Source organism: Anastrepha obliqua, chromosome 4 (assembly GCF_027943255.1).
Source record: "Anastrepha obliqua isolate idAnaObli1 chromosome 4, idAnaObli1_1.0, whole genome shotgun sequence".
NCBI lineage: Eukaryota > Metazoa > Arthropoda > Insecta > Diptera > Tephritidae > Anastrepha > Anastrepha obliqua.
Window position 1 is genome coordinate 87,144,627 of NC_072895.1, and position 17,443 is coordinate 87,162,069.

Consider the following 17,443-nt stretch of genomic DNA (forward strand, 5'->3'; position numbering starts at 1 on the left):
AAAAGAAATAAATAAAAAAAATATTATTTGCTAATGCATGCCTTTGAGTGTATGTGTGTATGTGTATGTGCAAGTAAGGTTCGAAGTAAAAGGATTCGTTGTTGCAAAAGATGAATTAGAGAGTGAACAACTCGAAGAGTGTAAATCAAATTCTAATGCAGACCTTTTTTTAATTTCTTTCTTGGTTTTGTGCATACTTCTATTTCCACTCAGCTAATTTATGAATGCTGCTTGGTTGTGTTTCAGTGATTTTTGAATGCCGTGTTAGTGAATTGCTTTGAAGTGAATGTAGTGGTTACAAAAGCTGCTGGATTTGTGAACTTAATATTAGCATTTCTAACTATTTATGTATTTTGTACACTTGCAGTAAAATTTTCGGTAAGGCGTGGGGTATATGCGTCCCACTCTCACATTGGATCTGCGCAGCTATCAGTAGGCCTAAAATGCTCTGTGGCATATTTTTATGCTGGACGACAGCAGATAAAAAGATGTTCGCCCGGAAGATGGAGGGCGCTCAGAGACATTCAGATTTTATTTATTTACTTATTTATTATTAGCAAATCTAGAAACCAACTCAACTGTGGGAAGACCAGGTCGTCAAAAGCAGTCCTGCCGCAGCGATACAACGACATGGATAAACAAGTCAAGAAAAGTGCAAGAAGAGACGAAAGAGGGATTCTTATCGGCCGATAACTCTCCATTCCACACTAGTGAAGACTCTTCAAGCCCTCTTACTCACACTCTACACGAAACATCTGGCCCCAGTCTGACATCAGCATGACTTCCGAAGAGTGAACAGTACCACCACAGCCATAAACTGCCAGATAAACCGCGAGGATTGTCCTAGTAGCGATGGACCTGAAGAAGGCTTTCGACACAGTCAACCGCTCCACGCTACTAGATGACATTATAGAGGAAGATAAAGCGCGGTGCTCCGCAGGGTGGTGTCTTTTAACTCTTGCTTTTCAACTTCGACATATCGAAGCTCCTCCAGCCATCAGAGGGAGTTTACTTGGTCTCCCATTCTGACGATTGTACGATAATGGCGTCGGGCAACGATATTTATAGCCTGTGCGCCAAAGTATAGGACTACCTCACCGATCTTCCTCGTTTTTTCCCTGTGAGGAATCTACAACTTTCCCCCACGAAGTCCACAGCGACCCTCTTTACCACCTGGACAAAGGAGGTCACACTGCAACTTAAGGTAAAAGTCGACGACACATCAATACCTACTGTTAACAACCCCAAAATCTTGGGAGTTACCTTCGACAGTTTGCTCTCCTTCTTTGCGCATATAACCGCTATTGCCGATAAAGTCCAAAATCGCAATAAGGTTTTCAAATCGCTCGCCAGCAGCACTTGGGGCACACAAAGAAATGTGACTATCGACTTTTAAGGCGATTGACCGGCTGGTTCTAAACTATGCTGCGCCTGTCTGGTCGCCTGGAACTAGTGAATCGCAATGAACGAAACTTCAGACTTGCCAATACACTGCCATTCGGACTGCGACGGGATGTCTACTGTCTACCTCCACTTCAACACCTACACGACGAGGCTCAGATGCTCCCTGTAAAGGAGCACAACAAAGTGTTCAGTGAGTACATAGTTTGAGTTAGGGTGCTATAGTAGGCCTCCCAAGCACGTCAGGAGACAACTCTTCAATTACGCCGATGAGATGTAGGACAAAACATGTGAAGCATGTGAAGGCACCCCGCACGATACTAACCACCAATTGTCCACGCCCCCTTCCAAAGCGCGATAACCCTACCACCTGTCCAGACGTAAGTGAGATTATATAAGCTAATGGAGCTCTAAAAGCCAATAAAGCATCATAACCCAGATAACATCAATCCAGAACCCCTCACGGCTGACCCTAAGGTACATGCACGACGTCTACTTCCTTTATTAGAGGGTATTTGGAAGTCTGTACAGATTGAAGGCTACAGAAGGTAGGTGTTATTATGCTTCTAACGAACTTCATCGACTCAAAAATCAGAAAAAAGTTAACAAAATATAAAAATTAAAAATTAAAAATGCACTATAAAATGCACTAAATTTAAATACTTGAAAATTATTTTAAAACCTAGTACGTATTTTTTGGTATCCAAAGAAGAATAAAAGTATTAATATGATATAATTGAATAGACTCATTAAGTAGTACTTCTTTAGTACCTGATATATTTTAAATAATCGAAAAAGGTCGGATGAACATTTGTTTGCGGTCGAGTGACCCTATATGTGGACATAAGTTAAGGGGTTTTAATCTTTTTTATTTTAGGTGTACTTAAGCAATTCGTCGGTGGTAGATGTGCTACGCTTGGGATATATTATATCTGTAAAAATGTGTTTTTGCTCGAAGTTTTGGACTCTTTCTTCTTCTAACTCTGTGACCTGCCTCGTGCACTGAATTTTGATCTGTGCTTCTGAACTTGGCAAAGTAAACAAATGAGGAATAACATAGGCTAACGTTCTAATGTTTTACAAACTGCGAAGGCGTATCTTCTGGGACATGAATACAAGCTATGGTATCATATTTGGCGCGTCAGTGATGTTAGCATCTTTGCTGGAACTTACCGAAGACTATGAGAAACTGTTCTGGTATTTATACTTAGAAATTTCGGATTTATCCCCCTGACCACGCATTAATGTACACCCTCGCTTAGTCCAAGCGGAATATTCTTCACTCAAATTCCAGCAAAGGAGAGGTACACGGGGTGTAACACAGGGCCTGGTGAACCTGTTCACTGATGGCTCGAAGTTGAAAGGATTGGTGAAGTATTTTGCGAGGAGCTCCCCAAAATTAGGTTACCGGATCACTAGAGTGTGTTTCAAGCCGCGACTAAAGAAGCAGCTAATTGCGCCATAACTTTTAAGAAAGTAAATATTTACTCTGACTTACCCTGTGGGCTCAATAACGGCGCATTCGAAACCAGGGAGTACCTGGCCTCACTTTCGGTCGAATTCAAATTCTTTAACATAAGACTCATCTGGGTACCTGGCCATAGCGACATTGCGGGAAACTGTTCTTTGGCCAACTATTTTAACCTAACCTATGTATGCGGATCCAATAGTTGTTCTCATAGACAAATGCTAAGATGGTGTAAGAGTTTTCACTACAAAATTTATATGACTTGTAAACGTAAAGAGTTAGTAAAACATGCATTTGCATGATAATATAATAGCTAAAGGACGTGTTGTCGAGTAACACTGAACAGCACCAATCACATAAATAAGTCATAAAAGAAGGTAGAAAATTAGCGTGAATACCTTGCAAACTAGTTTGTTGAGCTGAAATTTATGAGAAACTCTGTCAAATGCTTTAAAAAAGTTCGAGACTACATATTGATACCCGGCCAGAAAACATAAAAAAGTGCTCGCTAAAAATTGCACGAATTATTCGACAACAACTCCTCAAAAAGGTAATCATAAAAAAAACTTGTCAGGAAAGTTATAGTGGATCTCCTTTTGATGAAGCCAAACGGGGACACAATACGAGTATGTATTTGGAATAGCAAACTGCATTTTATGCTTAATAATAGCTTTAAGGGGTTAGGAGTACTCAGAGGTCCGAAAAGATGATGATTTTCATAAATTCTTTTTTGCTAGTCAATTGTTTTTTTTTTACAAAAATAAAAACATGGCGTTAATACATCATGTTTCGATTTGACCTTAGGAAAATTAAAAAAAAAAATAGTAATTGTAAAAGTTATCGCTGTTTGTGTGGAGCCCGTTTCTCCAGAAGTCCCTTGCGGTGATCATCACAAGTCCTTGGAGATTCATCTAAAATCAATCGGACAAGATAAATTAGTTTTAGTATTAGGTAATCTTGTGCCGGATACAAGCTTTGTTTTCAAAATTAACAATATGGCGGCCTCAGGAGGTATTTTTCTGATTTTCGAGAAAAAAACCGACAATTAATTGTTTAAAAAAAATTGGAATTTTTGAAAAAAAAAGTATTCTTCGATCAGGTACGAGTTTTGTACACAGTAAAAAATGATGGTTTATATTTAATACCAGTTGCTATTGAATTTATACAATTTTGGAATTAAATTTGGTTTTTAATTCTAAAAAGTTTTATTTTAAGACGATGAAATATTCTTGCAATTATTTTAAATCCAAAATGGGTTTAAAACAAAACTTTAATTGGTGCTGAGCGTTGCGTTTTTGAAATTTAATACCTATTAGATTTAACGTAAGACCAAAAAAACATTAAAATGCTTTCTTTAATGTTTCAAGCTATTTTGGTTTCAGTTTAAGTTTCAATTATATTGAATTTTAAACTTATTGGTTTAAAAGTAAAACCAAAAAAGTATTAAAAAATTTTCTCACTCTCAATTAATTTTAATGTACTCTGAACTTTAGTATTATTTGCTTTAAAGTAAAACCAAGAAAGTATTAAAAAATTCTTTCACTCTCTGTGTCATTTTTTCCACTATTCTAGAAGCATGTTTTTTAAAGTGAAATACCACGCGGAAGGAAAGCGATGATAGGTAATTTCTGAAGAAGATCTTCGTTTTTTTCAAAACTGCATAGTTAAAGACGAACTGAATCTGGTGCAGCAGAAATTGCGAGAAACGTTAAAATCGAGACAAAAATTTATCGCAACTGCGTGGAATGGTTTGGAAATATGAAAGCAGTGTGGAACAAATTTTTATTGCTGCGAGTGGCGGTTCTAATTTGGGAAACTGTACAGAATGGACGTCTGAAGTAATACCTTATTTGATTTTCTTAACGTTGCTGCCATCGCCAGTGGACGCGAACAAAAAAAAGCAAAATTCCAAAAATCTGTCGACAGTTTTATTTTTGAAAACGTAATTTACTATAAATTTTTTGTTCTTAAGGGGCATAAGTAAAAAAATTTGTTTTTACAGCTTAGAAGAATATAAAATAACGTCTGGTCAGCCCACAATCGTTGCAGTTGGACAAGACAAAGCCACAATTTGCCAATATTTTATAACAATTGATGGTAAGAAGATAGCAGTTCCCGAGCATTATGAATTTAGGCAAGTTTTTGACTTGTATTTTAAAGCATTTTACGTATTTAATATACAGTTTGATGTAACTTATATATATGTTGTCGATAACGAAATTTACTTAAGTTTAGAAATCTTTGTCACTAAGGAATTTAATTTCATGTTGCAGTGTTATGAAATTATTTCAACAGATCTTTCAGAACTAATTAAATTTAATATCCTTAAAAATGTAAAACCATTTGAAGTGTACTTTATAGATTCAAAAATGTTTTTATTAATTCCATGTGAAATTATAGAATAAAATTTAAATATGTATTATTATTTCACTTATGTATATAAATTTATGTCATTTTAAGTAAAATGTAAATTTTTATTTAAAAAATTTATTTTGTTTTTTGTTTTGAGGATTCGTCAACAATGTACTAAATCTACTACAATTTTGGTTTGGATTCAATTCCTTTTTGGAATTAAAATATTATATCATTCAAGGGTTTACTTTCAATTCCAAGAAAGTTCTACATTCAGTTCAATTTTTGATTAACTTTAATTCTAATTATTATTAAATTTATTTCAATTCTCGTATAAAGTCAAAACCATTTTAGCTTTATTTTTAAACCCTTAAAAGTATATAATTTAGTCTCATTCTTGGTTTTTTAAAGAGAATATTTTAATTAACTTCTCTCTCTCTTTTCTGAAACCGGAATGGTTTTAATCTTATACTTTCTGGAATTGTTATATATAAACACCAAATTGGTATTAATATTAAACTAAAATTTTTACTGTGTATGTTTTTCAAGAGCAGTATAAACTTTATTGTAATCTACCAAGAGGTTTTTAAGTTACAGTGCACACCAGTTCAAAAAACATAGTTTTGAGAAAAACTCATTTAAAGTTTTGGTATCGATTTATGTTATACGTTATACGAATTATTTAATTACTTACACTTTATCATCTATTTCTGGGCCATATAATAGTTCCTCGATTTGCCGTTGGCTACGTAGCATTCTACCTTCTCGAGTGTTCATTATAACCCAGTTTATTCACTATAACCAATAATGAATTTATACCTTCATTGAGTATACAAGTAGCTATGTATGCAGCAATTTGTACCATAGTATAACTAGTATTTACCGTTTTTGGGTATATTTTCCATACTTAAAAGCTTTCATTATTATTTTGATTGAATCCACTTACACATCTTGAAAGTAAATTTTCATTACTGAGAGCTTCGTAAGTAGGTTTGCTAGCTTTTAAAACATTAGAAGGTAAAAGAGAATAATTGTGTGTATAAGTAGCAAGCTCTCCTCTTGCTTCAGCGCTTTGGTAAGAGCACCAAGAATCTTCGCCTTTTGGAAACATATCATGATTCGGCTTTTCATCGCTAGACCGTAGTGATCAAAAGTTGCCATTATAGCAGCTTTCATATCTTCAATAGAATCATAATGCCGGCGTATAAACCGTAGAACACAGTTAATGTGTCTATTGTATACATCAAAATGGACATTCATAATAATAAAACCCGAGAAGTCGGTAGCGTGCAGCTGCTGCTACCTACTCCGGCTCCGAGCGCCCTTTCTTAATTGTTGAATAACTCGAAAAGTATTTGTCGGATTCACTTCAAATTTTTACACAATATTGTTAAGATATTATACTTTATGAAAATGCCAATCAAAAAAATTCACTTTTTTTTATTCTGACTACCCCTAACATTTTATACAATTCATCCACCATTGAGAATTTAGCGATTAGTCCATATTTCGCTACTTAGATTTTATACTTATACATACTACAAGGTCTAAGTTCCATTTTTACAGAGTAAATTTAAAATCAACAAAGCTTTTTCTAATGGCGTTTGCGCATTCGTATCATTCTGTGTTTTTTTTTTGAATAGCGGTCAACCTTCGGCAGGTAATAGCAAACCTCCGAATGTAAATATTTCTGCCATGAAACAGCTGCTCATAAAAACCGCTCAAAAAATCGCAGACGGTATTAAGCTGTAGATCCCTTAATTTGTGGAAAACCAACAAGCCGCAAACAAATTGGAAGAGAGTTTGGCTTAAACCCATTTCGAAGACGTACATATGCAACAGTTGCTATGTACTGCTATAATCTCACTGTAGCTATTTTCTGGTGCATATTTGCAAAAATAAATTCCTGTGGCGTTTACTTCACTTGGCGGTGTCGCCTAAAGGCACTCTACGCATTATTATTAATCCATTAACCTCTAAATTCAAGAAAGTATTCGGGCCTTACGCATCCACTTTTAAGCGAAAAGGCTTGATAACTGTACTACTTACAACTTACAGCTGCGTTTTACACAAACAATTCCTTAAAAAGTTTCTGCGCTGCTCATCAGATGATGCAACGAGTTGTTGTTGCATTGCCACAGGCAATAACCGCATTCACGAAAAATGTAAACTTTTCATTTTTAGCAAAACTTTTGTAAATGTGAAAATCTCACGTTCCACTGCAAGAATAGTTATAATTACAACAACAATTGTAGCATTTAGCAAAACAATAATGTTTACTTCGCTTGCTTCTTTTCTCTTCCTGCTACTTTTTGAAAGTTAAGTAGCACATTTGGCGCTGACAACATCGAATATACTTTTATACGTAAAGCGTTGCATATGTGTAGGCGTGTGGGCGTTTGAAGAAGTTGGCTGAGCTTCCAACGCAGCGTACAAGGCGTTTATTGCGGCGATTAACTTGTAAGCGTAGAAGTACACACACACATACAAATGCGATTTCTCATACCAACCCTTTTTTTGGTGTCTGTTGTTGTGCACTTCTACAAGTTGCATCTTACGTAATTAATTGTAGTTTAAGGCATACTTCCCGGCATATGTGCAACCACACACACACACACGCAAAAATTTACAAGCATTTTTTGATGGCACAATATTTATTATTTTTAACTTTGCATTCAACTTCTTTCGCCACATTATTCCTTCCTATTCCTTCCTCCGCCTCCTATTTGAATGTATGGCCTCTGTCCCTCTTTCCACCACCGCCCCCCTCATGCTGTTAATGCGGTCGGCAAAGTTTTTTAATTCCGCAAAGGATTTCCTTAACACTGCACCGCTTAATCAAGCTAAGTGGTTGGAGAGTTGATTGCGTTCAACTGCATGCTTCGCTGTTTCAAGGATCCTCCTTAGGCTGCAACTGAAGAGTGCTTACGATTTCATTAAGTGAAACCACACTGAGGTTTTTTGTAACTTTTTTGCACAAGTGGCTGCAATTTTTTATGTTTTTAACTACTTTTGAAATACAAATACATATTTAATTATGTGCATGTGTAAGTGTGTTTGTGGGGAGTTCATAAATGTTGCTTCTAAATATAAAAGGATAATAAATATATAGTGCAAATAGTGCACATGCAAAAGCATGAAAGGATGGATGAATATCTAATTTTACATAAATATTCGTTAAAAGGCTATAATATAGAAGTTCCTATATTTGTAATGCACTATGGCGATAAGCAAAGCCAATCAGACTGAGGGGTTCGGGCTATAGGCTCGACCTTACTTATGGATACTCAAGTATCCTAAAAAACTTTGGGTTCATCGCCCTACACTCGGAGACAGGACCTCGTGAACTTGTTCGCAGATGAATCGAAGTTGAAAGGGAAGGTTGGTGGAGGAGTATTCTGCAAGCAGCTCCCATCAGACTCAAATTTAGGTTATCGGACCACTACAGTGTGTTCCAGAGGTAGCCGTAAAGAAGCAGCTGATTGACTACACAAATGCGTAATACCTCAAGAAAGTAAATATTTACTCCCATAACCAAGCGGCAATTAGGGCCCTCGGGTCAATGATGGTGCATTCGAAACTGGCCAGGGAATGCTTGGGTTCACTTTCGATAACAGGTTCCTGGTCACAGTGAAACTGTGTGGGAAACTGTGAGGCAAATGAGCTAGCCAGACAAGGGACATGTGATGTTATTTCCCCGCGAAGGGAGAAGATTAGGATCCCTTTGATCAGCTGCGATCTCCTCCTGGAAAGATGGGCTTCGCATCATATCAGCTTGAGCAAGTATACAAACTTAGAAGGTCGCGATATCTTTCTGGTTACGTGGGGATCGGGGGCGGTCGTGCGATTTTCTGGGATTGAAAAAATCTCAGCTCTCGTATTTTGTTGGTGTTCTCATAGGGCACTATCCGCGAGGTGTGCATGTTGTGAGAGTTGTAATTACCTGAAGTACTTTTTGCGTCAGCTGTATGGACGATGAGATGGAATCATCTCAGCCCCTTCTGCTTAGCTGCCCTACTCTCGCGGCGCTAAGATTTAGGCATCGTGGCTCTTACGTCTTTGCAGCGCCTGCTGATATTGCAGACCTTGATACTAAAAATCTGATAAACTTCATCAGCAGTATAAAGCGGTACACAGTCATTGTTCAGAATCGACATATACTAAATCCATATTCCTAACCACCTACTTTTCGTCCTATCAGTTTTTCTCCCACTTCTTGGGCAATCATTTTAACCTAACTCAACCCATTCTACTGCATCCTTGCTGCTGCCGGAATGCGTTTATTTTAAAATTAATTTTTCAGGGCGTCCAATATATAATAATTGTGGTTAAAGAACTACGATTGTTTTTAAGTAACAAATGAAGGATGTCTCTACAAGAAGGTACCCTAGATGAAGGTGACCGTCTTGCTGATATATTCGCGTCATTAACCCTTCACAAGAAATGCGATGGACATTGAAAAATATTAAAAACAAAAAACAATAAATGGGCTTTGAGACATCTCTAAGAGGTCGCCTATAAATAGCTCAATCGCCGCATCACTCAACGAACTAATCACTGTCAGACTAACATATTATCATAGTTTGAAGAAAAAGAAATCCATTATTTTTGGGTAAAAGTTTTGCGTAAATGGTTTAAAACTGTTTTATGCTCCTGGGCGTTGCTACGACTACTAACATTCTGCTCAACTTCGATTATTTCTTTGATTTTATGGACTTTTTCGATAATTTCTTTAACGTCAAAAATGGCTGAACGGAATCGACGAAACCAAAATTGTACATAATTAGTTGTTACTGTATCGGCCCCATAAACATCATTCACAAATTCTGCGGCATGGCTTGCATATTCGCCTTTATCAATGAAAAACTGTAAAATGCACCGAATTTTCTCTTTGTTGACTTCCATTGTTAACACCCTGTAACTCTCAATTGGATGGAACAAACAAAAAACAGGAAAATAATTTTCTTAACTGAAATGTCACCTTGACAACGAGCATAAAATTCCAAATAGTCCTCTCTGTGCTCGATACACTGTTTTGCGCGATCTAAAAGCTTTTCCAAAGAGTGTTTCAGGTCATTGACCGGAATGTCCTTCAGGATGTCGGTACAAGCCTTTTGGATGGCCTCTACGGACGCAAAACGATTTCCTTTCATGGCCAAATACATTTTTCCGAATAGGTAGAAGTCACAGGGAGCCACATCAGGTGAATGCGGGGAGTGATTGATGGTTAAAATGCGATTTCTAGTCAAAAAATCAGTCACAAGAGTGGATCGATGAGATGGTGCATTATCATGCAATAAGCGCCAGCAGCTTCCTCCTTCGCGGTATTCAGGGCGAATTCGACGAATGCGATGCAACAAACGCTTCAAAACGCCAAGATAGAAAATTGCATTGACGGTTTGGCCTGTTGGCACGAACTCCTTGGGGACAATTAATTCCCTTGGAATCGTAAAAACAAATGAGCATCGACTGACCATCCATTCAGTACTTTGACGCCTAGTTTCAGGTTCATGTTGGAAACGCCACATTTCATCACCAGGAAGTTCTCGTCTTGTCTTGCCTCTTAATGAGGACTTTTGACTTGTGCAGAATGAAACGTGCACAGACCTTTCGTAAGCCGAAATAATCAGTTAAAATGCCATAAATCGATGTTTTTGAGATATTCAACTCCGATTTCAGGAGTTTCAACGATGATTTGGTGATTATTGATTTTGGGGTCGTATGTTCATCGTCATTTATGTCCTCACAACCATCTCTGAAACGTGTAAACCACTCATGAACTCTGGCTCGAGATAGACAGTCATCGCCATAAACTGTTTTCATCATTTCAAATGTTTCGGTAAACGTTTTACCGAGATAAAAAAAATGATATTAGCTCTTTGTTCGAAACACATTTTTGTACGGATGACACAAACATACTGACACTTTAGACGCAATAATTTCGCTTTCACTGAACCGAATGCCATTTTTACGCCAGTCTTGTTTATTTTGCACTTCACCTTGTAATTTGACAGAGATCACCAACATTATAGAATGTTTGATGCTGTAATCTGCGTCAACTATCACAGAATCAGCCTTCATAGCCCTTCGGAATGTCAGCACTGGTGTCACAAAAAAAAAGTGTATGTAAGTGGCATCGGGACTAAGTGATAAAGCGGTCCAATAACATGTAAAGAAATATAGTTATAGAGTTATAGAGTTATAGAGTAAGACTTACAAAAGGTAATAAGGAAAGGCAAAGTGTTGGTTGATTTAAAGGGATGTTGAGATGCTTAGTGGAGTTTGGTATACAAACACGCAATTAGCAAGATTTTAATAGCACGAAAGTGGCGTCCAATAATGAAAACACTCTAAAATAATAAGGAAATAGCTTTATTGTTTTTCTCTGTGGAAGTCAATACACTTTTGCCTTCGCTTGAACTAATTTTCAAAGCATTTTTGCCACTCAGCAGATACATACCTCCGCACCCACCTGTTTAAAGACTTCAACAGTTTCTCCAGGAGGTGAAAATCGTGACTTCGCATTTAATTTTTGATGTTCGGGAACAAAAAGAAATCATTAGGTGCCAAATCGAGGCTCTACGGCTGATGACTTATTTATTCGATCATTTGGGCACTTAAAAACTCTTTTGTGTGAACCGATAGAGCTCGAGTTGTCTTGGTGAAGGATGATTTCACTTAGGCGGTTGGTTTTCCTTGATTCTTCGAAAACCTATGGCTAACAAATGGTTGTGTACCACTCAGAATTGACTGTTTTACGTTTCTCTGGTAGTACAATTGTGACATGGCTAGATATTGCCAACAAGAGGCGACCATTTGCTTTGAGGTACTTCTTCCGCGAACAAGTTTTGTTGGAATTTAGTTATAATTTTACTAACACAACATAGTTTTCTATAACCTTATTTATATTACAGTACGAACAAGATCTGTGGGTGTTTTCCGCTTTAGTCTTCTTGGTTGTAGTTCCATTGCCGTTATCAGTATCATTTCATGGTTTTTGTGCTCTAACAGTCACAAGATGTGCTTACTACTGCTTCTTTTTACTCTTTCAGTGACAGTGTCTATTCCGAGTTCGTGGTGAATATCGTCATTTCTTATGTACCAATTTGCGTTTGTGTTTGTTCTTAGCATCTTAGATTGACTTCTCTGTATAATTTGCTGGTTTGATTCACTGGCACTCCCCCAAAGTTCTAGTCCGTAGGTCCATGTCGGTCCAATTATTGATTTACCGGTATATACCTATGAAGTGAGACTTTCAGCTATTAGTCCATAGATGTCGCTAGAAGTATTTTTAAACCTTCCCAAATGTCTTGTTTTTTCGTCTGTCATCTGTAAACAATATTCAGTTCATTGTTTGTTACGTTTCATACAATAATGCATTTTTGTCGCTCTTAAAAATGTCGAATTTCATGCCTTCAAACTACGATTTGCGGACATCGTGAAACCACTTGTGAAATGCTGCTCTCCTGGTTCAAAAGGAAGTCTTTTTGCATCGAATCTTACGGGTGATGAAAAATGGGGTTATTTCTCCAATCCCAAGCGTAAACGATCTTCGCCCGACCACAAGCCAAAAACAACGGCCAAACTAAATCGCTTCGGCCGCGAGGTAATGCTGTGTGCTGTAATGTCAGCGTGGTATGATTTGGTACGAGCTATTAAAACCAGGTGAAACAGTTGACGGTGCACTTTACCAACGACAATTGGCCGATTTGAACAGCGCTATATACCGAAAACGCCCAGAATATGCCGATCGGCGTCACAAAGTAATTTTTCTTGATGACGATGCACCGCCACATCGAACAAGAACGACCCGGGAATTGGTGGAGACGTACGATTGGGAACTGCTGGTGCATGCGGCTTACTCACCAGACTTGGCGCCTTCCAATTATCATTTGTTTGCATCGATGGGCCACACACTTTCCGAGCAGCGCTTCAATTCTCACGAAGAAGCCAAAAAATGGCTCGATGATTGGTTTGCGGCCAAAGACGGCCAATGTTTTTGGCGCGGCATCCACAAATTGTCTGAGAGATGGGAAAAATGTGTCGCTATCGATGGCTATTATTTTGAAGATTAAATTTGTAACCATTTTTTGTTAAAAAACGTTTAAAATTGGAAAAAGGTTTGATTATTTTCCAAGTAGCCAGTAGAGTTGTCGGAATTTGTTTTTCATCTCATTTCTCTCGTTCAGTATGTGCTGCTTCCATGTGAGTTTCGATTCAATCGTGTTGCTTAGATACCTTGCACTTGAGTATATTTTTATGTCTTCTCCGTTAAATTGAATTGGATGCTTGCAGATTTTCTCTTCGCGTATATTATATGTTGTGTTTTGTCTTTATTGACCTCAATGCCCTATGTTTCAAATCAGTGTTTTCGTACTGAATTACAAAAGATACTTAGCGCAAACCAGTTGCCAGCTGTCCAATTTACTGTCAGTACAAGCGGTGGTGCCAAGTAGAAAAACACTCATTATTTAAAGCAGCGGAATTGCAGAAGCTGCAAGTATTTTGTATATCCATCGCAGAAACTTCTGTAAGCATCTCAGTTATGAAATAAAGAAAACAAATTCTTAATTTCCTGTGCCAAGACTACATATAAGAGCTCCAAAAAATCGATAACCTACTTACGAGCAAACAAAGCAGGAAACCAAGTATGAGATTGAAATGCCAATCAACCCTTAAATTTTAAATTTCACTTGCTTTCTTAACCGTATGTTAATTATACAAATAAAGGCTAAAGATGTGCACGCCTTTGGATATCCTTTGCAACGTGCCGGTACAAACATGTCCTACATATCTACTCATTAATAGCAACAACTTTTCTTTTGCATGAGTCCGCTAATAAATGTCACGTGTCTACGTGTGCTCATCATATGTGTGTTTACGCTTAAACAGCAATGTTGATAGAATCTTAGGGATGAGGAATACACACATATGTTATTTCTTCTCTTCATGCATACCTTCATCTATGTGTGGCTGTATGTACTCGTATGTGTGGAGTATAAAAAATTTGTGACAAGGTCTTGTGCACCTTAAGTTCTGTTTGTTTGCGGCCTCTTGGCAAATCTAACTTTTTCTTTTGACGTTGTCAACCTTTTTTCAAGGACAAGGTGTGTCCCTTGTCGATGTCCTTTAACTCTGGTTGTTTCTGTTATTTGTAAGTTACATACATACATACATACATAGTTCTGTCATGACCATATGCTAATTAAGCAATTAGTCATTGTGGGCGAGACAACTGAGTTTGCAGCATACAGCAAGTTTCGCACATCTTTTGCTACATCGCATACCATAAACTCATAGCAGTATCCTTCGCACACATACGCACTTACATGCATAAACTTTCATAACAGTCTCTCATAGAGCAACTGCAAATTACTAAACAAAACATAAACTAAACGAAATATGATATTTTATTGTTGCTCTTGCCTGCCGGATATGCACAGATACCCGGACGCCAAGCAGGTTGCCTGTAGCTCTGCCTGCCTGTCTTTCTGTCTTCGTAGTCACTTTATTGTCTCAGCAAAAGCACTCGTTTTTTTTTGCCAAGAAGTTAAAGCGTTCAGTCGGAGCACTGATTTGTGGTTTGGTTGCCTTGCATGTGGGTGATATGTCTCACTTACATCCTTTCATACAGGAGCACACATACATGTTGCCCACACTACTTTGTTGGTCCTTCCCACTGACAGCTTGTCAGTCGGCAGATATGCGGTTCATATGCGTTTAATATGTTTGTTTGCCCACCTCACACCACTTCCGTTTTAGACTTCACCTTCTTTGTGTTATCGTCATATGTTGTTCCACAACTAATCTCACAGTAGTCAGCAATATTTTCTTAGACACTTGTAATAATCTTTCGACCACTTTCACTCTACTACGCACTACGAGGGGCGGTCAGTGCATGCTCAGTATCGGTATAATTTACTAGTGAGATGGGTAATTTAATAATTGCAATAAATCAAAGGCGCCCGGCGTGGCCGAATGAGGTGGAATTCCGAGAGAGAGCGTACGTTCCTCGGCAGGCAATGGCAAACCTCCGAGTGTATTTCTGCCATGAAAAAGCTCCTCATAAAAATATCTGCCGTTCGGAGTCGGCTTAACTGTAGGTCCCTCCATTTGTGGACGGATCAAGACGCACACCACAAATAGGAGGAGGAGCTCGGTTAGGCGGCCGCCGTAGCCGAATGGGTTGGTGCGTGATTACCATTCGGAATTCACAGAGAGGTCGTTAGTTCGAATCTCGCTGAAAGAAAAATTAATAAAAACATTTTTCTAATAGCGGTCGCCCCTCGGCAGGCAATGGCAAACCTCTGAGTGTATTTCTGCCATGAAAAAGCTCCTCATAAAAATATCTGCCGTTCGGAGTCGGCTTGAAACTGTAGGTCCCTCCATTTGTGGAACAACATCAAAACGCACACCACAAATAGGAGGAGGAGCTCGGCCAAACACCTAACAGAAGTGTACGCGCCAATTATTTATTTTTTTTTATTTTTTTAGCTCGGTCAAATACTCAAAGAGGGTGTACGCGCCAATTACATATATAATAAATAAAATATAAAATTGTAGATCATTTAGGTTAAATAAAGTGGGCTGCTCGAAGGAAAAAAGTATGGGCATGACAGCCTATTACTGCGAGAAGTTCAATACTCTCTCACCTCTCTCTCTCTCTCTCTCTCTTTCCACCTCAGGAGGAATGGAGTAAGAGATTCTCACTAAAAACTTTCGACACTACAGTCTATACAGATAGGTCTAAAACGGATTGTGGTGTTGCGGCAGGTGTATATTCTCAGAGATTTTAAATTGAAAACTCTGCACGTCTTCCCATTGCCCGCAGAGCCTTTCAAGCGGTAGTACTGGCAATTGAAGAAGCTTGCAGGTTACTATCGCAGATTTCTCTTTTAAGGGCAATATCGCTACTCTTTCGTATAACCAAGCTGCAATCCAAGCACTGGATTCTGTTACAACAACCGCTAAACTGGTGGAACAAAGCAGAAATGAACCTACAAAATGAAGGAAAACCATAAAGTTAGCTTAAGTTCGGTTCCGGGACATTGGAACATTAAAGGAAACGAAAAAACAGATGAACTGACAAGAGGGGGATCTGGGTGCAATCAAGAATACAATTTCCTCAAAATACCTCCGACTCGCGAATTGTAGATGAAGAGGCCAGACAACATGCAAAGGCAGCAGAACGTTATGGCCCACCTACAGCCACAAACAAACATCAACATTAACAAATATGAAATGAAGGGATGCCTGGAGACTCACGGCAGTTATAACTGACTGTTAGTTTGTCGGGGAGTAAGCTGCCAAAATGGGCATTCCTTACAACACTTACTGCCGCAGTTTTAAACAACCAGAGAAAAAGGAAACAACTTTCCGTTTCCTCTGTGAATGCCCTGCCTTATGCCAACCCTGGGTAAAACACTCGAACAACTATCTGGTTTAGACGTCAACAACCTAATACGATTCTTAAACTGCACAGACTGGATATACCTAGTCTTGCTGTAAATAACCGTTTAAAAAGTTGGTAGCGAGGATGTGGGCAGAAAATGGTGCAGAAGCGCTATTTGGATTATGAATGAATCACTACTTTAACCAACTAACTAACATCTTTAGTTGTCTAGTAATCATCGGTGAAAGAACTTCGTAAAGAGTGACACGACAATGTTGCGGAAAGTCGAGTTACGCGTTCTGATTTTTGGAACTCCGTTGGATAAATTCAACCAGTCTCTTCGGTCGTGTTGTTACTGGCGACGAGACATCGGCTCATCACTATGATCCTGGAAGCAAGCAAAAGTCTACGCAATTACCTTTTTTCGGCTGATTTCCACTCAGGCACCGCTGTAAGCATTTCATCAAGGTGGAGTCGCGTTTATGTCTATAGACGCAAGTAGATACCTGCATCTTGGTCTCTCGCTTCTGGACGTATGAAGATCTGACGTCAGTGATAATAGCCACTCCTCTCACTGTTTTGATACGTGCGACTATCGTCTTGCCTTCTCTCTGATGTGATTGTGAGTGATGGGCTCAAATGTCAGCGTTTGTCATCGTCCTATTCAGAAATAGTTCATCTCCTTGTCGTACTTGCAACTGTAGCTGCTGCTGCTGTGAATTGCGCTCTCATTTAATGAATTCAAGTCGTAGTATTATTTTTCCAGGAAACGCTCGAACCGCCTTCCACTTAGTTCTAGATCAGCACAGGCCTCGTATGAGGTTGATAGC